Source organism: Cervus elaphus, chromosome 33 (genome assembly GCF_910594005.1).
Source record: "Cervus elaphus chromosome 33, mCerEla1.1, whole genome shotgun sequence".
Taxonomy (NCBI): Eukaryota; Metazoa; Chordata; class Mammalia; order Artiodactyla; family Cervidae; genus Cervus; species Cervus elaphus.
In genome coordinates this window covers 72,111,830-72,137,479 of record NC_057847.1, presented here as the reverse complement: position 1 = coordinate 72,137,479, position 25,650 = coordinate 72,111,830, and the positions used below count along the sequence as shown (strand labels likewise).

At 41.5% G+C, this 25,650-nt stretch overlaps 1 protein-coding gene and 1 long non-coding RNA gene across 3 annotated transcripts in view; one reads left to right on the top strand and one right to left on the bottom strand.

Annotated features, from left to right (window-relative positions):
* Window positions 1-9,225, bottom strand: part of PTPN4 (protein tyrosine phosphatase non-receptor type 4) — a 189,355-nt gene extending 180,130 nt beyond the window's left edge. For both annotated transcript variants that reach the window (XM_043894708.1, XM_043894710.1), the window contains exon 1: window positions 8,770-9,225. The gene's annotated coding sequence lies outside the window, so the exon portion shown is untranslated. The remainder of the gene's footprint in view (window positions 1-8,769) is intronic.
* Window positions 9,226-9,229: 4 nt separating this feature from the next.
* Window positions 9,230-25,650, top strand: part of LOC122688606 — a 56,044-nt gene continuing 39,623 nt past the window's right edge. Inside the window, exon 1 of the long non-coding RNA XR_006339519.1 lies at window positions 9,230-9,411. This is a non-coding gene — a long non-coding RNA (uncharacterized LOC122688606). The remainder of the gene's footprint in view (window positions 9,412-25,650) is intronic.

Here is a 25,650-nt window from a genome sequence, read left to right as displayed (position 1 = left end):
ATCAGTCAGTGGACATTTAGGTTGCTTCCATGTCCAGGCTGTGGTAAATAGTTCTGTAATGAACATTGAAGTGCATATATCTTTTTGAATTATGGTTTTCTCCACATATATGTCCAGGAGTTGGATTGCTGGATCATATGGTAGCTCTATTTTTAGTCCTTTAAGGAACCTCCATACTGTTCTCCATAGTGGCTGCACCAATTTATATTTTCACAGTGTAGCAGGGATCCTTTTTGTCCACATTCTCTCCAGCATTTATTATTTGTAGACCTTCTGATGATGGCCATTCTGACTAATGAAAGGTAATATCTCATTGTATTCAGTTGTTTTGATTCACATTTCCCTAATAATTGGTAACGCTGAGCATCTTTTCATGTGCCTGTCAGTCATCTGTATGTCTTCTTTGAAGAAGGTCTATGTAGGTCTTTTGCCCAATTTTTGATTGGGTTTTTTTTTTAATATTGAGTTGTAAGCATTTGGGATTTTGAAGGTACTATTGTGTCAATGCTGATCTCCAGATTTGGGAGTTATGTAAGAGACTGCCCATGTTCTGGTAAAAACACACTAAATTATTTAGGAATGATAGGCATCATGTCTGCAACTTGCTCTGACATGGCTCAGGAAAGTCTATTTAGATGAGAAATGGTACTGTCCTCTGAAATGGTTATAAGTAGAGATGAAAATGACAGACTAAAAATAAGATGATTAGGTAGTTTCACTGAAATTTGAGAATTCAGTAACAGAGAAGGACAATGTCAAGGTTCCTTCTCTGGGCACCTGAAAGGGAAGGCTTCACTGCAACCCCTAGAGTGAGCCAAGTACAAGATGTGCGGGTTTATATTCTGTTTACACACAATATATATTTAGTACTGTGTCCAAAACTGGTTGAGGTTCATGTGTAGAGATGAGAGAGCTAATGGGTAATCTCTATACCTTCCCCTCAATCTTGCTGTGAAACTAAAAGTGCTATAAAGAGTCAAGTCTTACAAAAAGTAATTTTTTTAAGAGGCAAGAATAGTTCAAGGAAAAGGAAGTTGGTTGAAGGGGATTCTGAAGCTCTTTGTGCGATTTTTACAATTTTTCTGTATGTTTGAAATTATTTCAAAATAAATTAATTTTAAAAATTCAGTGAGAACTCATGACAAACCTTGGTGCCTAGCAAAACACCTGGTTCACTATAGGTACTCAATAAAAATTATTTGGTCTTCCCTTTCCAGTTGCCCAAAGAGAAGTCTTAGCAGCAACTCTTCCTCTTCCACTACAACCAAATGGACTCTCAGTTCTCAGGAAACTGCCTCATCAGTTTTCAGTTCCAGGCTGACACCCTCATCTTTATTTCCTCATTTCTGGCTCCTATCACCTCTCACCTGGACTACTGCAAGAGCATCCTAACCGGTTTCTCTGCTCCTTCTAACCTCATCTTTGCACCATCCTTCTATCTTGGCATCATTATTTAGAAGTCAAGGTTTATCCTTCCTTATTTAAACACCTGTAATTGCTGCCAATGTAAACGCTGATTTCCCAACAGGCAGACAGGAGACCCCTGTGGGCGTCAGCCATGCAGGAGAGCCAAAAGGATACTTCAGACACACACAGAAAGTGATCACCTAGTAATCCCTGGGGGGAGGAGGCGGAGAGAGGGGAGAAGAGATGAGGACTTTGACAGGACTTCCTTCATTTTTATATTAAGGTTTGGTATTGGTTTTATTTTTGGTTACAGACACTGAGAATGCCAGAAGTGTGGGTACCCTAAACTTTCCAATACTAACAGTGCTTTTCCCAATGCTTTTCACAACTTGCACCAGAGAAAATAATTTTCAGCTCACCGGGACAAGCCAAGGAGATTATTCTAGGTCAAAAGAAACCACCCTGGTGGGTCCATGTGCTTTGGTCACATACACTGACAGCTATCTTATTCTCTGGCACAATGATAAGCCATTCAAGGCACCCCAGTTGGGAAGCTCCATTCTAAAGATCTTAATATGATTGCACTCACAGCCCAAACAAGGACCCTCACAAGGTTTTATTTCCTACCACAGTCAACAAACATATACAAGCACGCGGATTCACACATAAAATCAGACGCCAACACCCACATGATAGACCACTTCTCTAAATGCATGGATCCTTTCATGCTTGCCTTTTTGCGCATGCTGTTCTCTCTACCCAGAGATCAATCCCAACTCATCCTTCAAGACGCTGCTCAAATGCCACTCTCCTTTCCACAGATCTTATTACACTTGTCACTCTGAATTGTAATTGTTGACATACGTTACCACCCTAGAATTTGAGCTCAAGGACAAGATTCATGTCTTATTTACTGGTATACCAGTGATCTCTATAACAAACATTCAAATGTCTGTTTAATTACACACAAATAAATGTTCACTATATCATTTCCCAATAAGCCAAAATTTTCAAAATACATTAACTAAAACAACAAAGTATAATTTTATAACAAAATTAGCATTTTTCCCAAAACAAGAACACCCATCGTTATATAAGAGATTTGGCAGAGAGAGAGATTCAAACCATTATCCTAGTCCTAGAGTTTTAAGTTTTAGACTGAGGAAACAAACCTGCAAACAAACTATAAGCACAAAAATATTCACTGCAGATTATAACAGTGGAAACTTTAGGAACAACCAAAATATTTAACAAAAGGTAAAAGACTAAACCACCTGATTGATAAATCACCTGAATGTCTAAGCAATTGTTTAAATTCATGATGATGAGAATGGGAAAACAGGGGAAATAATATGTTACCATTTACTGATCATCTCTTCTATTTAAAGAATACTGCTGGATGCTTTATATATATTATCCTAATCCTCCCAACAATTCAAGGGCAAGTACTATTATCCTAAATTCATAGACAAGAAAGTAAGCACAGATGTTACATAGTTTTTCCAAGGTTTATGAGACCAGATTCCTACCCAGATCTCCCTCACTCCAAAGTCTGTCACCTTTTCCCTATATTGTTCTTCCCTACAATGCAATGTTTCCAATATATTAAACTCCAAAATTGTTATCTCTACCATACAACTATATTAAAAAATACAATAAGACAATGGCCTGGAAAGAAACAAAAATATCTTTTAGAGTAGTGATTATGGGTGAATGTTGTTATAGTATTTATAATTTTTTTATTAGCAACTTTTTAAAAGCAGCATTGCTGAGAAATGGTCTAAACTCATAAAGCAATACAGAAGAAACAACCCCTATTTTTTATTTTTTAACATGTTTATTAAGGACACACAGTAGGTAACATATAAAAACTTAAGAAAGATGAACACTAGGGGCTTCCTTGGTGGCTCAGTGGTAAAGAATCTGCCTGCCAATGCAGGAAACACATGTTTGATCCCTGATCCAGGAAGATCCCACATGCCACACAGCAACTAAGCCCATCTACCACAACTACTGAGCCTGTGCTCTAAAGCCTGGGAGCCACAACTACTGCAGCCCTTGCACCCCAAAGTCATGCTCCGCAACAAGAAACCACAAGAAGCCCGAGCACCGCAACTAGAGCAAAGGCCCCGCAGCACCCAAAGACCCAGCACGGCAAAAATATAAATAAAACTTTTTTTTTAAAGAGAAGGAAGAAATCAAGAAACTATACCTAAATAATCATATATTAACACCAGGGTACTCATTACTAGGATTCAAAAGCTGATCATGACTGGATTAAGCAGCATTCTTCCAGAAAAAGGTGAATTCTGTGGAAGACTTGTGGACTGGAGATGTGCGTGCATGCTAAGTCTCTTCAGTCGTGTCCAACCCTGTGCGACCCTATGGACTGCAGCCCGCCAGGCTCCTCTGACCATGGGGATTCTCCAAGCAAGAATACTGGAGTGCGTTGCCATGCCCACCTCCAAGGGATCTTCCCAACTCAGGGATCAAACCTGCATCTCTTACATCTCCTGCATTAGGAGGCAGGTTCTTTACCACTAATGCCACCTGGGAAGCCCCGTGAACTGAAGACAGGAATGTTTAAACTGAAGAAACGAGGGAAGGCGGAGGAAAAAAGAATGCTTTCTTTTTAAGCAAAAATGAGAAACAGGGTTAGTGAGATGAAGTTGGCAGAAAACCTGTAAGGCTAAGCAAAGTAATTCCAATTAATCTGATAAGCAACAAGAACTGTAATATATTCTCAAATGGCAAGTGGCACTGGGCTTTCCTCGTAGCTCAGTTGGTAAAGAATCTGCCTGTAATGCAGGAAACCTGGGTTTGATCCCTGGGTTGGGAAGATCCCCTGGAGAAGGAAATGGCAACCCACTCCAGTATTCTTGTCTGAAGAATCCCAGGGACAGAGGAACCTGGCAGGCTACAGTCCATGGGGTCCCAAGAGTCCATGAGTCAGACACAACTTAGCAACTAAACCTCCACCATGTGGCATGCTGAAAATAAGATCTTTAAAGATTCAAACATTGTTTCAAAGTAAAGGACTGTCTTTTGGTTCAACACAATGTTTTTGCCAAATAACTGAGGGTAAAATAATCCATTATCCTTTATGTGCTTTAAACATACTCTTTCGAAAGAAAGAGAAACTGACTAAACAAACAAAAGTTTTTATATAAGGAGTGAGTATATGGGGAAGGGGTTCATTGAGACATAATGCTTGCAAATATGAAATGCTACAGTACATTTTAATAAGAATCAAAGAACTTTAGAGCAAGAAGGGATACTAGAGATAATCTTTTAGTGATAACATCTTCTTCATTTTCACAAGGGATTAAATTGAGGCTCATGAACTAAGTAACTTAACTAACGTCATATACAAGCTAGTGGCAAATTCAGTATCAAAACTCAGATTTTCGGGAATTCCTTGGCGGTCCAGTGGTTAGGAGCTTCCCTGATAGCTCAGTTGGTAAAGAATCTGCCTGCAGTGCATGAGACCCAGGTTCAATTCCTGGATCAGGAAGATCCCCTGGAGAAGGCATAGGTTACCCACTCCAGTATTCTTGGGGTTCCGTGGTGACTCAGGCTGTAAAAGAATCTGCCTGCAATGCAGCAGACCTGGCTGGGTTCAATCCCTGGATTAGGAAGATCCCTTGGTGGAACGGGTTACCCACTCCAGTATTCTGGCCTAGAGAATTCCAGGGAATGTATAGTCCATGGGGTCCCAATAAGTCAGACACAACTGAGTGACTTTCACTTTCCAGTGGTTAGGACTCTGGGCTTTCACTGCAGGAGGTAAGGCTCTGATCCCTGGTAGGGGAACTAATATCCCACAAGACGAATAGTGAGGCTTGGCAAAAAAAAAAGAAAGAAAGAAAAAACACCCAAACCAAAAACAAACAAAACTTCCGGTTTTCTAGGTAGCAAGATCTAAAGTTGTCCTGCCCAATACTATAGTTACTAGCAAAATCCAATTATTTATATTTAAGCTGATTAAAATTAAATACAATTTAAAATTTAGGTCCTCAGGCACAACAATCACATTTTAAGTGTTCGCTCTATGCCACACACGGTTAATGGCCACCACATCTGACAGTGCAGATTAAGAATTCTGCCACCACTGCAGAAAGTTTAACTGGACAACATGATCTAAAGAATAAGCTTCAGAATCAGACAAACCTAGTCAAATTCTTCTTACTAGCAGTATGATCCTTGACAAGTTATTCATGCTCCCATTTGGAAGAGGGGAGGAGAAGTAGGGGATAATAATCCCTACCTCACAAAGTATATTTGATGCTTATGTGGGATAACATGAAAAGCCCCTTCTGGCATGTAACAGACAATAAACACGTCCCTTCTGGATCCTTTTTCCTTTATATTCCTCTATAAAAACCTCCTTGTTAAGAGATACAATAACTCATAACACACCCAAATTAATATCTTTCCCACAAGATAGTCCACAGTGCCTAATTTTCATTCTGTTCCCCTCAATTCCTTCAGATACTTGCACCTCTCTTCCAGTGTTTCTGCTTAGGAATAATGAAGAATGAATGTGGGGGAAATCACCTCTAATGAAATGGAGGAGAATGTAATAAATTTCCCCTCTAGTTTCCCATTCCATTTTAAGTATGACTGTACTGACTGATTACCCAATGAAAAAGAAATAAATTATATTCCTCATAGGTACCATACTTCCGCATTAAGAGAAGATTCTACACTTCTTCACTATATTCTTTCTCACCATCTGTGCTAATCGAATATTAAATGAAGAAATAACACCTTCCTCCCACATACTTTTCTGGCAAACAATAAAAAGATTTCCAGAATACTAAACCAATCTTTAAGGCTTCACAGCTTAACATAGTAAACTAATTTGACAAATCTAGACTACTGAGTATAAAAAACTTCATAACATGCATGTTATTACCCAGAAAAACAACAAAATTCAACTCAGCTTGGAATCAGTGAATTTCTGCCAATACTAAATTTTATTTAGAAGCAACAAATCATACTTAGCCACATTAAATCACACAGACTTGCCATTTCTAGTGAGGTCTCCAACTTTACATTTTGAATAACTAACAATTAAAGGACATCTTTAAAACATGTCTTTAAACATCCACCAAACAAGGTTTCTACATATTTTTAAAGCTTCCTTGTTGTTTAAAACTGACCATATTAATCCAGGGATGCGGGGAGGAGAGGAGGGAGTCCTCTCAGTAACAGTAACAATGTCTCCTTGAAATTATCTGTCATTCTTACTTTGTTCCTCAAAGATAATTTACTTAAAAACATGACCACTGACGCATCCACCCTTAAAGAGCTCAGAATAAATCATAAGTAAATACTAAATAGATAACATTGCACACTATACTATCACACAATTTAAATTATGTTTAGTAGACGAAATTAAAATATTAGTATCTCAAATACACAAATCAGAGTTTAATAAGTCTATGGGAGTCACGTAAGTTAAAAAAAAAAGCACTGTAAAAAGTTTTCATTACTATCCCACATGAAGTACTTTATATTAATACATCAAAGTTTAGGCTTCTATGCCTGAACTGATGAAATCTAATCGTGAGAGTTCTATATTGTTTTAAGCCCTTCTGTAATAATGAAGTGTACATTGGTCACAGTAGAATAGTTCAAATGAATTTTCCTGAGGCTGCATTCTAAGTACATCTGACCCAGAAAGTATTTTTAGCAAGTGTGTTCAATCAATGCTGGTTTATGCCTAGTCTAAATTAGAAATTGGGTGTCACAAATTTAAAGTAACAAAGTTACTAGGGATATTTTAAAAGATATTCAATTAGAAAATCGGGACAACCACAAAGTTTAAACAATTCAATACCCACAGCCTATAATCTAAGCAGGTTCTAGGAAAACAGGCAATAAGAAAGCCACATCTTCATCCATAACTACTTTTGAGGAACCTATGCTTTTCTAACTTTAACCTACTCAATATTAATAAAACTGCAAAATAGTGATGGCTCCCTGTTTTCAAAATCTCTTGCCAAATGTTTAAAATAGGCTAGCTAAGTCACAAACACTCCCATATACAAAAATAAGATCACCAGTCTCTTCTTAAAAATCACTCAAGATCATGACATTGTGGGACCACGCACATGTTTCAAAGAAAAGAGATGACAAAGATATGTGTGCCATTAAAAAGAGAGAGAGAGAGAGAGACATAAAAATAGCTTCTGTGGTAATTGGAGCATAAATTTATTCTGACAAAAAATGGTGGGATCCACAAAATGATTGCGTTCTTCTACTATGAGTTAGTAAAGCTCTGTAGAGAAAAACTTTTGCTTACAAAAAGCCTTTAAAAAAAAAACAAAAAAAACTATAGGTTGAATTTCTCAAATTCAAGATTTAACTGATGTACTATCTAGCTCTATTCCATCAAGCATATTTTGGGCTCTGAACAATCATTTATTTTAAGGTCATCTCCTTCCCCCTTAAAAAATGTATTTTTTCCCCTCTGGCAACAGGGTTAAGGTTCAAAAAAATCAGGATAAAAAATGCCCTGGCCTAACTGTTCCACAGTCTTCTTTACAAGTCGGATACTTTGGCGTTTTGATTTTTTTCTCCATAAACATGGTTTAAACCATAATGTTTCAACTGGGCCCAAGATTTGGTTACATAAACCGAATATTACTCCAATCTCCGATTCTAACAGTAGCTGGTATATTGCAGATACACAGACTGTCCTAGAAAAAGCGCCTGAAAAACCTTACCCATACACATTGTCCTCCGCTGTGGTTCACTGTATAATGCCTTCCAGGCATAAAGTCTCCCATTCTAAGTTTCCCAGAACCATCCGTGCGTATATACGTGCCACTGTAAACTACTCCATGTTAAGGAAACCCTGGGAAGCGCATCCGTATGTCTATTTTGCTACACCTCAACTTTTTCTTTTGGCTCAACTACAGGTTCCTAAACACAAGCATACAAAGGCAGAATCATAAACGGCTTAAAACTTCAAGGGTAGGACAGTATGCCCAAGCAGCAAGTAGGAAGCTTTCAAAGGAGCCAATTTTTTTTTTTTTTTTAAGGAATCCTATCAGCAATGGAAAACTCTGAAGATTCTACAACCTCACCTAGAGTTTAGGGGCCATGGAACATTCCATCTCCGCACCTATTCCATCCGTTCTCCCCTGACTCCCCCAGAACAGAGATTCCAACTAAAACACCAGGAGGCTGAAAGCAGGGGTCCCGCAAAAAAAGGGAGTAGGCAAAAAGCATCCTTCCCCCTTGACTTGAAATCAGCCTCACGCCTTCAGCCGGCCCCACCTGGCGGGCCGCAGGTAGTAGCCTCGCGTGCCACGCAGGGCTGAGAAGCGGCAGGGACCCGGAGCCTCTTACCTTCGTGTCCCAGCCGCGTCCTCCGGGCTGGAGAAGAAAAGCCTGGAGGCTCGGCCGCGCCGCCCCCGGGGCTCCGTCAGCGTCCGCCCAGCAACCGGCGCCGCAGCGGCCGCGCCACGGCCCCGAGCCGCCGGCACCACCTCATACTGCGGGGCTGCCGCGCGCTCCCGCACCTCCCTGCGGGGATGAGCTAATTCAGCCCCGCAGCGATGTCGCGGGGGTGGGGGCCCCGAAGCGGGGCCCAGAATCCAGCCTCGGGGACCCTGGAGTCCTGAGAGAACAATGTGGGGCCGCGAGGAGGAGGAGCGGAACGGCGCTGCTACAGCGAACGGGCGGCAATCCTAAGCAGCGTCTGTGTGTGAGAGTGCAATGGGCGCTCAGTCCCTCCCGCCGCCGCCGCCGCCTCCTCCTCTTCCTCCTCCTCCTCCTACTCCGTCTCCTCCTCCTCCCTCAAGCACACCCCATCTCCCAGGCCACAGCATAGCAACCGAACATGGCGGCTGCGCAGACGCCGCCAGTCAGCCGCTCGGAACGGCGGCCGCGGCCACGGGAGGCGATCTCGCGAGAGGTGAGGCCGAGCCCCGCTCCCCGCCGGCGCGGGCTGGAAGCGGCCCCACCAGCCGGAGCGCGGGGGACGCGCAGGTGCGAGGGAGGAGGGACCTGGGCGGGTAGGAGGGGCTAGGATGGGCGGGGCGCCGTGGCTCCGCGGCGATTGGTTACTGAACCTGGGACCCTTCCCCCCGCTGGACCTAGAGACTTGAGGGAGCCGATGGAGGGGGGAAAAAACCTCAGTTTAAAGTGGAAACCCGGACCTTTTGGCCCCAGGTTGTCCCAACTTCAGTGCTGAAAAAGGATACAGGTTTTAGGGTGCAGATTTGAATGATTTCCTCTCCTAAATATAGACCCTGAAACAAAGAACGTTCATTTATAGCGTTTGAGTGCCTCTGTGTGCCAGGAACGGTGTGCTGTTAAATATGAAATTAATTCATGCTAACCAAGTGTATGAATCAGTTATCACCACGCCGGGGTTTTTAACCAGGTGATTCTAAAATCTTATTGGTGATACAAACTTACTGGAGGTGAGACAAATGCCTGTGGGCTGGATAATAGTGAAAATGATGGCGGGAGGAATTTTTGCATTCATTTTTGTCAGAGTCCTCTTCTGTCGTCAGACACCTTCTTGCTCTTCCTCGCTCTTAGCCTCAGCACCCCATCAGGGCTGTCCTTCATGAAACATTCTTTCAAAAATCACTTTCCCTCCAACCCGATAAAGGCCTATTTACTAATCAGGGATGGTTTTTGCAAGCTGAAACCTTGCAGATCTGTATAGATCTGTGAAATCTGCAGCTTCTAGGGACTCTCTTCTCCCTCTCACCTGGCTCAGTTTTTCCGTTTTAAAAAGACAAACCATCAGTCCATGTTGTTCTGACTTTCCTCCCCACAGCTTGGTTCCAGCCAGGTTCCTTCCTCCTTCCCAGACAGGTTCTCCGGCCTCTGTGTCTCTGTTGTCTGTGCTTTATTCATACTGTCCCCTCCACTGAAATGCTCTCCCCTTCACGTCCATCCTGTCTACACTCAGTCATCCTCCAACAATGGATCTTACTTCTACCGGAAGTAAGAATTTCTTCCTCTTTGACGTGATACTTCTAGGTTTATACCTCCCTTATCTTACAGTGTTCTTTTTATTATAGGATACTTATCCCTGTGCGGGTTTTATCGCCACTATTCATGGGGAGCTACTGGAGTCAAGGATCTTGTCTTGGTCATCTTTGTATCCCCTCTGATGCCGGGTGACAGTGACATTGCCCGGTGTCAAAAAAGTTTGTTAAGAGAATGAAATGCTTAAATCTTTAATTGGTGGGAATTGGAGAAGGTACTTGAGACAGACTGGTCTCTTACTCAGCTTCAAACCTGGTAAACTGCTGTGTCTCTGAGTGACACTCATCTGATCTGAATTTGTGTTTATTGATGTCCTGTAGAGCTTTGTAACTAGTCCTTCAACTAACCTTCATATCTCCAGACCTTCTCCCTCAGCCCATTCTGCCTACCCTCATCCATAAAGCACAGTGACCTTCTATACAAACAGAAATCTTGATTGTAATATAAGTATAACTGGAGTCTCAAGATTGGAGAGGCAGGAGGGGGATGCCCTTTGTTTTGGAAAACGCCACAGGATGAGTCCTTTAGGTAAATGGACTATCTATCTACTATTCTTTAGGAAAACTGTGAAGTCACTTTTTAAAAATTGAGTTATAATTCACATACTACAGTGCTTTTTGGTATGTTTGCAAGGTTGTACAGCCATCACCCCTACCTAATTCTGGAATATTTTCATCACCCCAAAATGAAATCCCATACCCATTAGCAGTCACTCCTCATTCCCTCCTCCCCTAGCCCCTGACAACCACTAATCTACTTTCTGCCTCTAGGTATTCACCTACTCTGGGCATTTCATATACATTGAATCATACCATCTGCAAATTCTCTATCAAAATGGATAAATGTTTGTTTTTATTTAAATTATAATCTGTAAAAAAATTAATCGATGCCTATTCTGGATCATTTTGATGACCACCTTGTCATCAAATGCTGGCATTTGATTTTGTATTTGGCACCAAGAATTATAACTTGTATTTTCTTGAGCTAATGATAAAAAAATAGAATACTCTTTGTAGACACGACAGCCTAACTAGGAGATGGTCGAGTGTCCTCATGGTTCAGTTCAGTTCAGTTCAGTTGCTCTGTTGTGTCCAACTCTTTGCGACCCCATGGACTGCAGCACACCAAGCCTCCCTGTCGATCATCAGTGCCCAGAGTTTACTCAAACTCTTGTCCATCAAGTCAGTGATGCTATCCAACCATCTCATCCTCTGTTGTCCCATTCTCCTCCCGCCTTCAATCTTTCCCAACAGCAAGGTCTTTTCCAATGAGTCAGTTCTTTGCATCAGGTGGCCAAAGTATTGGAGTTTCAGCTTTAGCATCAGTCTTTCCAATGAATATTCAGGACTGATTTCCTTTAGGATTGACTGGTTGGATCTCCTTGCAGTCCAAGGGACTCTCAAAAGTCTTCTCCAACACCACAGTTCAAAAGCATCAATTCTTTGGCATTCAGCTTTCTTTATAGTCCAACTCTCACATCCATACATGACTTCTGGACAAACCATAGCTTTGACTAGATGGACCTTTGTTGACAAAGTAATGTCTCTGCTTTTTAATATGCTGTCTAGGTTGGTCACAAGTTTTCTTCCAAGGAACAAGTATCTTTTAATTTCATGGCTTCAGTCACCATCTGCAGTGATTTTGGAGCCCAAAAAATAGTCTCTCACTGTTTCCACTGTTTTCCCATCTATTTGCATGAAGTGATGGTACCGGATGCCATGATCTTAGTTTTCTGAATGTTGAGTTTTAAGCCAACTTTTTCATTGTCCTCTTTCACTTTCATCAAGAGTGATGCTTTCTGCCATAAGGGTGGTGTCATCTGCATATCTGAGGTTATTGATACTCCTCATGGTACACTGTGCAGAAGTTTCACAGATATTCAAATAGAGAAGAATTTTGGAATGATTAAGTCACTTATAAGTATGTCTAAAAAAGCCAATACCAGTGGGGCAGAAGGATAAATTAGGAGGTGGGGATTAACACATACACACTACTATACATAAAACAGATAAACAACAAGGTCCTACTGTAAGGCACAAGGAACTCTACTCAATACTCTGTAATAACCTATATGGGAAAAGAACCTGAAAAGGGTATGCGAATATGTATAACTAAACCAGTTTGCTGCATACCTGAATCTAATACAACATTGTAAATCAACTATATTTCAGTATAAAAATTTAAAAAAAATAGACCCTACCACAGCAGTGAGTTTCATAGTCTCATCATACACAAAAAAAATTTAATTTCAGCAAAACATCATTTACATTACATACTTAACATTAATTGAATTTTTAACTTTATTAATCAAATGTTCAAACTTGTCATTTTATAGATGTAGAAGGGCTATGAGAATGAGGGCTTTATACCTAAACTTATGTTTACACAAAACAAAGAAACATAATCTAAATAATTTAATACTACATTGAGAGTTAGCAAGACTTTTTTTTTTCAGTTCAAAGTGGCAGCAAACATTCCTAGATATTGGCAGACAATGCTGTTGACTGTGACTTTTCCCCTTTGTCTGTGCCTGCTCTTGGCTGTGCTTTGGGAGTGAGGAGCAAGGGTTGTGTCCACACTTGGAGAGTGTTGGCAGAAAGGACTGGCCTCTCACTGTGTGACTGACTCCCAACCCCCGGTAGCTATAGCCAGAATGGAAAAGGCATCCGTTCTAGCTTGTGCAGCCAAGCCAGCCTGCCTGGGCTGTGGCAGTGACCTCTGGCAGCTGCCAGGCAGCAGAGAAGGAGCTTTGATCAGGCCCTGTGGCCAACTCACCAGCCACTGTCTCCCCCCACCCCAGCCTCCCCATCAACTTGGGAGGACCCCTTTGGAAGAATGATAAACTCTTGGGTCACTGGGGATTTCTGAGGAAGACAACCCCATGGAAAGCTGGACTCGGCTTGCTGGGTGGAACTCAGAGTGGTATGAATTTTAACATTAAAAACACGTGACTTAAAGTGACCCGGTTTTGTCACCTAAGCTGGTGAGGTGGGTCATACAAGGAAAACAGGGTTTCAAACACCTGGTCTCTGACATGTGACCTTAACTGGATATCTGTCTGGCTTAGCTGGACAATTTCATTCTTTCATCTGTCTGGAATCTTCAGACATAACTTGAAGCAAAGCAAAATAAGACAAACAAATTTAGACTTAAACCTTTGAAGTGTCACACGTTTTCCCGGGAAGTTTAGAATTCGATGGCTTGGGCTTGCTTTAGTCGTGGAGCCCCTTTGCAGTTCAGGGTTCTGTGACCACCTAGATGGGTGGTATGAGAGGTAGGGGTGGGGCAGTGGGGGAAAGTTCAAGAGGGAGGGGATATAAGTATACACATCGCTGATTCACTTTGCTGTACAGCAGAAACTAACACAATATTGTCAAGCAATTATACTCCAGTAAAAAGAAAAAGAAAAAAAAAAAAACCATAGAGCTCCTCTGAATGTACTTTTTAAAAATAGGTATTTATTTTTAAAAATTATATAACATGTATCTCTGAGGCAGGTGACCCAGATTGGTCACTCTTTAGATATAACCTGCTTCCTCTTCACTTGCCAGCAATTCTTTCTTATTCTTTCTTTTCTTCTTCCTTCCCTCCTTTCCTTCCTTCCTTTCTTTTTTCCTGCTTTCTTTCTCAATCTGTCTTTTCCCTCCTTCCTTCCTTCTTCCCCTTCTCTTTCTTTCTTCTTTCTCCCTCCCTTCCTTCCTTTCTATAGCAGAAAAAGATTCATGTTAGCAATCCTTGGGATCAAGAACTATACAGAAAAATGTAACATTTTAAAAATCAAAGACTTTCTCCTACTCCCAGCTCCAGCATCCAAAGGTAAGCAGTATTCACAGCTTCTTGTGTGTGCTTCCAGAATTTTCTCTGCATCTGTAAGCTTAGTCAATATCTTTTCCCCCTAACTACAATCAATGTCTTTTTTCCATACTAGCTATATTTTACTTAAAAATGTTCTTAATAGAACCTATTGATGGATATGTGTCATTCTTTCTAAGGGCTGCATCATAGTGTATTTAATCTTCTTTATTGGGCATTTAGGGACTTCCCTGGTGGTCCAGTGGTTAAGACTAGGAGCTCCCAATGTAGGGGGCACAGGTTCAAGGAACTAGGATCCAGCATAGTCAAAAATGAAGGTGGGGAGCATTTAGGCCATTTTTGGTTCTTTCCTAAGACATACAATGCTGGAAAGAACATTTTCATGACAAGGCTTTGTACATAAATAAAAGCGTTTCTTTCAAATTTCTGGAAATACAATTGCTGGCTTGAAGTATATGAATATGTTTAATTTTGACAAGTATTGCCAAGACTTGATTACCAGTTGCACCCATCAACTATGTGTGAGTTATTATTAATCTCTTCTTTATCATTTCTAGGTTTTGTATTCGCCTCAGTCCAAAATAAACAACAACAAAAGAAAAAATTTTTTTCTTCTAGTACTTTTAGGTTTTTTTTTTTTTTAATACTTAAGTCTTGACCCATCTGGAAATAATTCTGGTGTAAGGAAAAATTCTGGTGTAAGTAGGGATTCTGCTTAATTTGGGGGAGCGAGGTGGGGGGGATCCTGCTTAATTTTTTAATGGTTTTCTAGTTGTCTCACTGTTACCTTGTTGAATAATCCGTTACACACACACACACACAGAGTAAATTTGTTTTTTCAAATACTAAATTCAAAATTTTGAATTGGGGATTTTTTTAGTTTACTGCACAGAGCTAACTATCTTTCCTCTGTATAAGTTTCCTCTTGATGCTATAACAAATTACTGCAACTTTAGTGGCTTAAAACACAAATTTATTAAACTGTAGTTCTGGACATAAGAATTATCCATAATGGATCAACATGCTGTGTGCCTCTGGAGGGTCCAGGGGAGAATCTCTTTCCTTGTCTTTTCCAGCTTCTAGAAGTCACATGGCCCTTTCGTCCATCTTCACAAGCAGCAGCCTAGCATCTTCAGATCCCTGTGTCTCGTTTCCTTCTCTCTCTTCTAAAGCCCTCTTGCCTCTCTCTTATAGAGACCCTTGTGATTACACTGGATCCACCCACACAACACAGGACCATGTCCCCATCTCAAGAGCCTTCATTTAATCACATTGGCAAAGTCTCTTTCACCATGTCAGCTATGTATTCACGCAGTGACCCTGTGCATGAGGTTGTGATCATCTTTGAAAACTATTTCTCTAGGAGTCACCATGTCTAATATCAAACTTTTTAGCTATTAGAGTTTCTAATAAGTTATAACATCTGAAGGCATGTATTTCTTCTAACTTTTTTTCCAAAATGAACATACTTTACTTGTATGATTTTAAAATATTTGAGCCCCCTAGAAGACCTAAATAGACATTTCTTCAAAGAAGACATACAGGTGACCAAGAGGCACGTGAAAAGATGCTCAATGTCACTAATTATTAGAGAAATGCAAATCAAAATTACAATGAAGGTACTGCTTCACACCCGTCAGAACAGCCATCATTAAAAAGTCTACAAACAATAAATGCTGGAGAGGATGTGGAGGAAAGGGAAACCTCCTACACTGTTGGTGGAAATGTAAACTGGTGCAGCCACTATGGAGTACAGTATGGAGGTTTCTAAAAACAAAATAAAAATAGAGCTGCCATGTGATCTGGCAATGCCACTATGGGCATCATGCACCTCCATGTTCATAGCCAGACTATTCAGAGGCTAAGACATGGAAGAAACTTGAGTGTCCATGGACAGGTGAATGGATAAAGAAGATGTGGTACATATATACCATGGAACACTACTTAGTCATAAAAAAGAATGAAATGATACCATTTGCAACAACGTGGATGGACCTAGAGATTATCATACTAAGTGAAGTAAGTCAGACAGAGAAAGACAAATATCATATGACATCACTTACATGTGAAATCTAAAGGATAACACAAATGAACTTATCTATGAAACATGAAGAACAAAAGTGTGGTTGCTGAGGGGGAGAGGGTATGGGGAAGGGAAAGAGGTGGAGTTTGAGACAAGCGGGTGCAAACTCGTATGTATACAATGGATACCCAACAAAGTCCCTGCCTTATAGCCCAGGGAACTTTATTCAATGTGCTGTGATAAACCATCGCGGAACACAATATAAAAGAATGTATATATGTGTGTGTAACTGAATCACTTTGCTGCACAGCAGAAACGAACACATTATAAATCAACTATACTTCAATAAAATAAGTTTTATGAAAAGAAAAATAATAAAATATACAAGCCCCAGATCTTGACTAAAATATCAAATTGCATTAATAGCATATACGGTGTGCCTAGTTTAGGATCTATATATTATCTGAAAAAAATTATTTGTAGATGTATAGTAGATGTAGGTGAATATAATCTTTGTAAGTATGAATGCATAGAACACTGATCATCCATAAGTCGCTTAACCTGTAAGTCTTTTTAATGTAAATATTAACGCAAATTAGTTCTCATAATTTTCATTTACTTAAAAACACATGCATTAAAAAAAAAAAAAAAAAAAAACACATGCATTGCTCACATACTATTTGAGAGCCACTGGTAAGAGGTGGCCCTTGCCCTCAAGGCAAGAATTTTTCATTCTTATATTGTGACTCATCAGAGGGTTTTGAAATCAATTTAGTGGATTTTGAAAAGAGAAATGAACTAGAGTAGACAAGAAAACAGAATGCATCACACAAAGTGAAGGTAAACATGGGACTGTGAAACTTTAGGTTTATGTTTGTGTGTATGTGAATTTTGATGTGAAATCTCTTTCCTATTTTGGATGTACTGGTCAAAAAGGTGTGAGAGCCTCTAGCTGGGGGAGAATGAATAAGCACACAAACAATACTAATTAGTCTGAGACGTGCTTTCATAGATTAAACCCCATGAGTGCGGGCACCCTGGCTGTGTCACCATTATTTCATCATAGCCTGACCTAATGTCTGAGATATAATCAGCCCTTGGTTATTCTTCTTGAGTCAATGAATGAACGAGGTGGGCCTGGGGTGCCAGGGATAGCAGAAAGCAGGTCAGAGGATGAGAACATTTTGTCCTTACCTGTCCATGGCTCACTCAGAGCTGTGGGCTACAGGCACAGGCCTGGAGAGGAAAATGATCCAGTGAGGAATTGAAGGCTGGGCAGAGGGAAGCCTGAGGGACCTTGAGTGACATCTAGTGGCATCTTGGACCAAATGGCAGCCCCAGCCTCAGTGATCTCCCATTAGGTGGAGTATTATTGCATAAACTGCTTTAAGGGGGGAAAAAGGGACTCCATTCCCACATGGAGTGTTAAGTGTAGATGAATTTGTAGATGAATCCTGTGGGTTTACTGGGTTTATCTTTTTTTTTTTTAATATATGTTGGTTTTGTCCATAGAGGCTTTCACATCACATTAGAAAATCTGGGTTAATCTTTGTGCCTTTGCAGTCTGTTACTGAGCACCTGGGACAGCACTTTCAGGGGTGGTTCAGGGGTGTGATAAATGCCTGCTGGTGGCTGGCTGACATGTTTAAACATTCATTCAACCTGCGCTGCTTGATCAGCTATGGCCCACGTTAAGGATTCTCATCCCTGGTCACACATTAGAAACATCAAGGGCATTTTTAAATAAACATAGGAGCCTTGCCCTACCCTGACCCCACCTCCAAGCTTACTTAATTGATTGGGGTGGATCCCAGGCTTCTCTTTAGATATGGATGTAGGTATTTTTTTAGCTCCCACGGTGATCCTGCTGTGCAACAGAGTTGAGACCCCCAGCTCCCATTTGGACAGGCACTGGAAGTAACAGAACATCACTGGAAAATGGGACTCCCTGAATCCTACATCAGTGCTTCTCAAACTGCCTGGGGTGGAAGGACCAGTCTTCATAGACCCATGTTTTTGTAAAATACAAATAAAAAGAAATTCTGAGAACATTAAATGAGGAGACAAAGACATATAATAAAATCCAAGCCCCACTGTTCAACAGAAATGATTTTCTCTGTTTTACCTCTCTTAAAGGTTTTAACGGCTTAATCTGAATTTCTGAACTTGTGAGCTGGTGACAAGCCCTCTGCAGGGCAGCACTTGGTCATGCTCTGGATGAAGGTGGGGGCATGAAGAAGACAGGAGGTCCAAAAACACACCAGTGGCAGTAGTAGCAGGACACAGAGGCTGTTCTTGTGCATTTGAGCAGGAGGCCTGTGGACCCCTCTGCCCCCTCAGTCACAGCCCTGTGGAGCCGTCAGGGCCAGGGTCCCAGGCCTCAGCTCCCCAGAGCCAAACTCTGATCTTATCAGAACATCCACATGATCAGGCACTTGGTACTGCCTGTGAGTTAAAAGGTTTTTTGCAAACTGGTTTATAAAGCAAATATCACTCTCCTTTTGAAACAAATTTAAAAGCAAACCACTCCCCTTTCCAGGGGCCAGACACTGATGTTTGTTTTAAGGCTATCCTCCTTCCAGGATGAAGGTCTTCAGGCCCGAGACCATTATTTAGCAACAGAGGGTGAAGCCCTGCCCTGTGATGGAGCTCTCCGTCCAGCAATGCAATGCTCACACCCACTCCATGCAGGTGTCTCTCTCTTAGACAGTAATAAATAACCACCATCAGACTGACAGCTTTCAGACTTCTAGCTGTACCTCTGTCCTTCCCCACCTCCAGCAGGCAGGCTCAACACCCTAGATTGTTACCACTTCTACAACTGGGTCTTTGTCCTAAGCTTTTTTCATTTTTTTTTTTTTTTTTTTAGTGCTTTAGGATATTCCCAGTTTAATCACAGAGGTAAACTGAGAGTTTTTCCAAGGCTATGCCTTGCTTTTGTTTTGGGCATATGATGTTTGGAGTGATCATACGTATCAGAATCTTTCCATATATGAATGTTTATGCTTAGGGGATGCAGAAGGGAGGGAAGGATTTCACAGGAACACTGATCTGGTCATTGGGGGAAAAGAGGAGAAACTTAAACCCAACAGGAGACAATTGCAATTGTATCTTCATTTGGTGTGTAGGGAAGAGGGAGCAGATGTCACTATAAAGCATAACTGTAAGGTGATCTTTCTTCTACAAGTATGTATCAGAACCTACACACATAAATTGGTACCGCCCTCCAACTCAGTCATTCGAGGAAGCTATATATTTTCCAACCACTTGACCATTTCTCAAATACCATCAACCCTCATCTAAGTTCATGTCTACCACCTTTACGAGAGGATGCTGTGACCAGTCCTTTGGGGCTATTCTGCCACTCCACCCCTATTCTAAATCCTGGCTGAAGCAGAAGGGATCCAAGGACCTCTAACCCCACCAGCAGGACTGAGCACTGGACTTAGTTCAATGCCTTCTGGTGCCTGTGTACTGGGCATTATGCCAGGATTTAGGTTTGCAGAGATGAAGACAACACAGCACCCACTCCCCAAAACTTCTCAGACCCTTGGAGAAGGGTTGACCTCAGAGTCTGTACACTCATTCTCTCTCTCTTTATGAGAAGTAAATCTCTGGGTATTCACACAGTTGAGACCAAGTATGGGAGACCTGTGACTGTTGACACGTAAGGTACGCGCTCCAGTTCTTGGGATATACCTTTAAGGCTGCCCTCGGGTTGTTGAAAGTTTGGCTAAAATCCAACCAAATGGGGGAAAAAAAACTAGATAAATCCTGTGAGTGTGGAGCACATTGCTCCAGATAAAAGCCAAGTTTAACCAAATGGGCAGCCACAAGTGGTCCTATTTTAAAGCTCCTGTGAAGTGAAGACAACATAAAATGGCAGTTTTGAAAAGAGCAAAAAATGTCAAAGTGTCTTTGAAGCTCTTTCCAAACTCCTTCATGTACAAGGTGAGAGCTTTAACTTTGCGCTGAATTATTTGGGTATCAATGATGTCAAACCAATTAGTTACTGGATCAATTCAGTGGAGAAAGAGAGCTTTAAAAAAAAAAAAAAAAAGTGGAGGTATTTCGGTATGGTTGAGGACATGTTATTAACCTTATACTAGCATTGTAGAAATTAGTTCTTAGATTTTTGTGTCTGTCTCAAAGTAGTTTGTAACATGCTTATTAGAAACTCTGGGGCATATAGTTAGAGTAAAGGGATTAATGTGAATGACCTGCAGTCAGGAGGAGGTAGGTTTGCACCATGGTTAAGGGCAGGGTGTCCTGTGCTGCCCTGCCAGGATTCTAGTCCTGTCCTTGAAACAATCTGGGTGTTATTAGACGGGGTACTTGTTCTGAGCCGAATTACGTCCTCCCCCAAATTTGTATGTTGAAATCCTAATCCATAATACCTTGGAATGTGACTGTGTTTGGAGATGGAGATCTCTAAAAAGTAAGTTAAAATGAGATCATTAAGGAGAGGCTCTCATCCAGTGTGACTAGTGTTCTTTTTCTTTAATTTTTATTTTTGGCTGTACTGCATGGCACATGGGACCTTAATTCCTCAACCAAGGATCCAGTCGACACCCCCTGCATTGGAAGAGTGGAGTCTTAACCACTGGACCACCAGGGAAGTCCCTGGTTCTTTCTTGAAGTTCTTTCTTGAAGTCCCTTGAAGTACTTTCAAGATGAAGAAATGTAGACACATACACAGAGAGGACCACATGAACACACTGCAGGAGGTGGCCATCTGCAAACCAAGGAGGAGACCTTAAGAGAACACAAACTTCCTGTACTTTGATCTTGCTCATATAGCCTCCAGAGTGGTGGGAAAATAAACTTATGTTGTTTAGGCCACTGAGTCTGCGGTCCTAGCTTACCAATATGATACTCAACCCCCCTGTGCTTTCTGCTGCATCCAGGAAATGGGGTTAATAATATGTACCTACCGCACAGGATTATTATGAAGATGAAGAGAACTAGCAAATATGAAGCACTTAGAGCTATTACCACTGACTGGACACTTAACATGTGCCATGTCTATTAATTTACTCCTCCCATCTCCCTTCTGAATAAGTCATATGTCTCCATTTTGCAGATATGGAAATTTGAATTTGGAGGTTTCAGCAAGCCCAGCCACATTTAATTCTGGCCTCCCACCATGGAGCTATAAAGATCGAAAGTGTTATACGTAAACGCAAGCCACCCACGTCATCAAAGCTACAGCAGTGTGTTGTTTGCAACCAGCATAGGGAGAGTGTAATCTAGAAGAAAGAATAGGAATTAGAATGGAGAGGTGGATCGCCTTTGCATTTGTGTGCCATAGATATTGTTGGCAGCAGAGGAGAACTGTAGAAGGAGATGTGATTGCCTTCATGTTTTATAAAGTCCATTGTGATGATAGGGGAGCACAGACGGGGGGTGGGATGCAGGATCAGTTTCAGACCATTGTAATAACCGAGAAACATATGATAAGTGCTTGAGCCAGGGTGGAAATTGTGGATAAAAAAGAGACCAGAGAGGAGGAGCCAAGATGGCGGAGGAGTAGGACGGGGAGACCACTTTCTCTCCTACAAATTCATCAAAAGAATAACCGAATGCAGAGCAAACCTCACAAAACAACTTCTGATCACTAGCTGAGGTCATCAGGCGCCCAGAAAAGCAGACCATTGTCTTCGAAAGGAGGTAGGACAAAATATAAAAGATAAAAAGTGAGACAAAAGAGCTAAGGACGGAGACCCGTCCCGGGAAGGGAGTCTTAGGCGGCCTTGCTTGGGCTAGGGTCCGGGCCTGAGGGCCCTGAGGACAATCGGAGGGAGCTTCTGTGAGGTGCCAACTTGAACTGTGGGAGACCAAAAGAGAGAAAATTAACCGGCCGGAACACACTGCCGGCCGTTCGCAGAACAAAGGGACGGAGAAAGTCCAGAGAAGAGCTCGCAGGCTGCGGACCCGCCCAGCCCCGCCGGAGGCAGGAGGCAGGGGGGAGGGGAAGGTCGCGGCGAGACACAGGGCGCAGGCACCCGACCGGCGCCGGCGGGGACTGGGGCTGGGGACGCAGAGGGCGGAAGGCGCGCGCACCCGACTGGCGCCAGCGGAAACTGAGACTGGGTCCGCGGAAGGTAGTGAGTGCGCCACACCTGGGGATAGTGCGCCCATCAAGCCCCTCGCTGCCTGGACCGCTCTGACGGGGAAGGCACAGAGAGCAGGCGCAGCTTTTCCTTCCGCGCTTTTGTGTAACACCCGAGGGCTGGAACCTAGCGCACCGCGGGGCGCGCTCCATATAGAACAGCCGGGAGCCTGAGCAGCGCAGACGGAGAAAGCAGCGTCAGCCCCGCCCCGCAGCGCCAGCCCCTCCCCGCAGCGTCAGCCCCGCCCCGCAGCGCAACGGAACTAGCTAACTGAATAAGAGTCCACCTCCGCCCGCCTGTGTCAGGGCAGAAATGAGGCTCTGAAGAGACCGGCAAACAGAAGCCAAATAAACAAAGGGAACCGCTTCAGAAGGGACTGGTGCAACAGATTAAAATCCCTGTAGAAAACACCGACTTCACCGGAAGGGCCCTGTAGATATCGAGAAGTGTAAGCTGGAACGAGGAGCTATCTGAAACTGAGCCGAACCCACACTGACCGCAGCAGCTCCAGAGAAACTCCTAGATATATTTTTACTTTTTTTTTTTTCTAAGTAAGGAAAAAAAAAAAAAAATTTTTTTTCTCTTTTTATATTTTTTCTTTTTTATTTTTTCTCTTTTATTTTCCTTTAAAATTCCCTATTACTCCCCCATTACTCCTTAACTTTTATTTACATAGATTTTTACGATTTTTTTAATTAGGGGAAAAAAAAAATTTTTTTTTTCTTTCTTTCTTTTTTTTTTTTTTTGTTTTTTTTTTTTGTTTTTTTTCTTTTTTTTCTTTTTCTTTTTTTTTCTTTTTTTCTTCTTTTTTTTCCTTTCCGTTTTCTCTTTTATTTTCTATTTTTCTTTTTCTCTTATTTCTTTTAAAGTCCTCTAGTACTCCTCTACTACTCTTCATTTTCATTTTCACTACACTATAACCTTACCAAAAAAAAAAAAAAGAAGCCCTATCTTTAAACCGAAGATTATTCCCTCCCAATCTTGACTCTCTGTTTTCTACCTCAGAACACCTCTATTTCCTCCTTTCCCCTTCTCTTCCCAATCCAATTCTGTGAATCCTTGTAGGTGTCTGAGATACGGAGAACACTCTGGGAACAGACAGCTGCGTAGATCTGTCTCTCTCCTCTTGAGTCCCCCTTTTTCTCCTCCTGCTCATCTCTATCTCCCTCCTCCCTTTTCTCCTGTTCATGTAACTCTGTGAACCTCTCTGGGTGTCCCTAACAGGGGAGAATCTTTTCGCCATTAACCTAGAAGTTTTATTATCACTGCTGTATAGTTGGAGAAGTCCTGAGACTACAGGAAGAATAAAACTGAAATCCAGAGGCAGGAAACTTAAGCCCAAAACCTGAGAACACCAGAAAACTCCTGACTACATGGAACTTTAAGCAATAAGTGACCGTCCAAAAGCCTCCATACCTACACTGAAACCAACCACCACCCAAGAGCCAGTAAGTTTTAGAGCAAGACATACCACGCAAATTCTCCAGCAACACAGGAACATAGCCCCGAATGTCAACATACAGGCTGCCCAAGGTCACACCTAACACATAGACCCATCTCAAAACTCATTACTGGGCACTCCATTGCTCTCCAAAAAGAAGAAATCAAGTTCCACGCACCAGTACACTGACGCAAGCTTCCCTAACCGGGAAACCTTGACAAGCCAATCGTCTAACCCCACCCACTGGGTAAATCCTCCACAATAAAAAGGAACCACAGACCTCCAGAATACAGAAAGTCCACTCCAGACACAGCAATCTAAACAAGATGAAAAGGCAAAGAAATACCCAACAGGTAAAGGAACATGAAAAATGCCCACCAAGTCAAACAAAAGAGGAGGAGATAGGGAATCTACCTGAAAAAGAATTTAGAATAATGATAATAAAAATGATCCAAAATCTTGAAAACAAAATGGAGTTACAGATAAATAGCCTGGAGACAAAGATTGAAAAGATACAAGAATTGTTTAATAAAGACCTAGAAGAAATAAAAAAGAGTCAATTAAAAATGAACAATGCAATGAATGAGATCAAAAACACTTTGGAGGGAACCAAGAGTAGAATAACAGAGGCAGAAGATAGGATAAGTGAGGTAGAAGATAAAATGGTGGAAATAAATGAAGCAGAGAGGAAAAAAGAAAAAAGGATCAAAAGAAATGAGGACAACCTCAGGGACCTCTGGGACAATGTGAAACGCCCCAACATTCGAATCATAGGAGTCCCAGAAGAAGAAGACAAAAAGAAAGGCCATGAGAAAATACTCGAGGAGATAATAGCTGAAAACTTCCCTAAAATGGGGAAGGAAATAGCCACTCAAGTCCAAGAAACCCAGAGAGTCCCAAACAGGATAAACCCAAGGCGAAACACCCCAAGACACATATTAATCAAACTAACAAAGATCAAACACAAAGAACAAATATTAAAAGCAGCAAGGGAAAAACAACAAATAACACACAAAGGGATTCCCATAAGGATAACAGCTGACCTATCAATAGAAACCCTCCAGGCCAGAAGGGAATGGCAGGACGTCCTGAAAGTAATGAAAGAGAATAACCTACAACCTAGATTACTGTATCCAGCAAGGATCTCATTCAGATATGAAGGAGAACTCAAAAGCTTTACAGATAAGCAAAAGCTGAGAGAATTCAGCACCACCAAACCAGCTCTTCAACAAATGCTAAAGGATCTTCTCTAGACAGGAAATGCAGAAAGGTTGTATAAACGTGAACCCAAAACAACAAAGTAAATGGCAACGGGACCACACCTATCAATAATTACCTTAAATGTAAATGGGTTGAATGCCCCAACCAAAAGACAAAGATTGGCTGAATGGATACAAAAACAAGACCCCCATATATGCTGTCTACAAGAGACCCACCTCAAAACAAGAGACACATACAGACTAAAAGTGAAGGGCTGGAAAAAAATATTTCATGCAAATGGAGACCAAAAGAAAGCAGGAGTCGCAATACTCATATCAGATAAAATAGACTTTCAAATAAAAGCTGTGAAAAGAGACAAAGAAGGACACTACATAATGATCAAAGGATCAATCCAAGAAGAAGATATAACAATTATAAATATATATGCACCCAACATAGGAGCACCGCAATATGTACGGCAAACACTAACGAGTATGAAAGAGGAAATTAATAGTAACACAATAATAGTGGGAGACTTTAATACCCCACTCACAACTATGGATAGATCAACTAAACAGAAAATTAACAAGGAAACACAAACTTTAAATGACACAATGGACCAGCTAGACCTA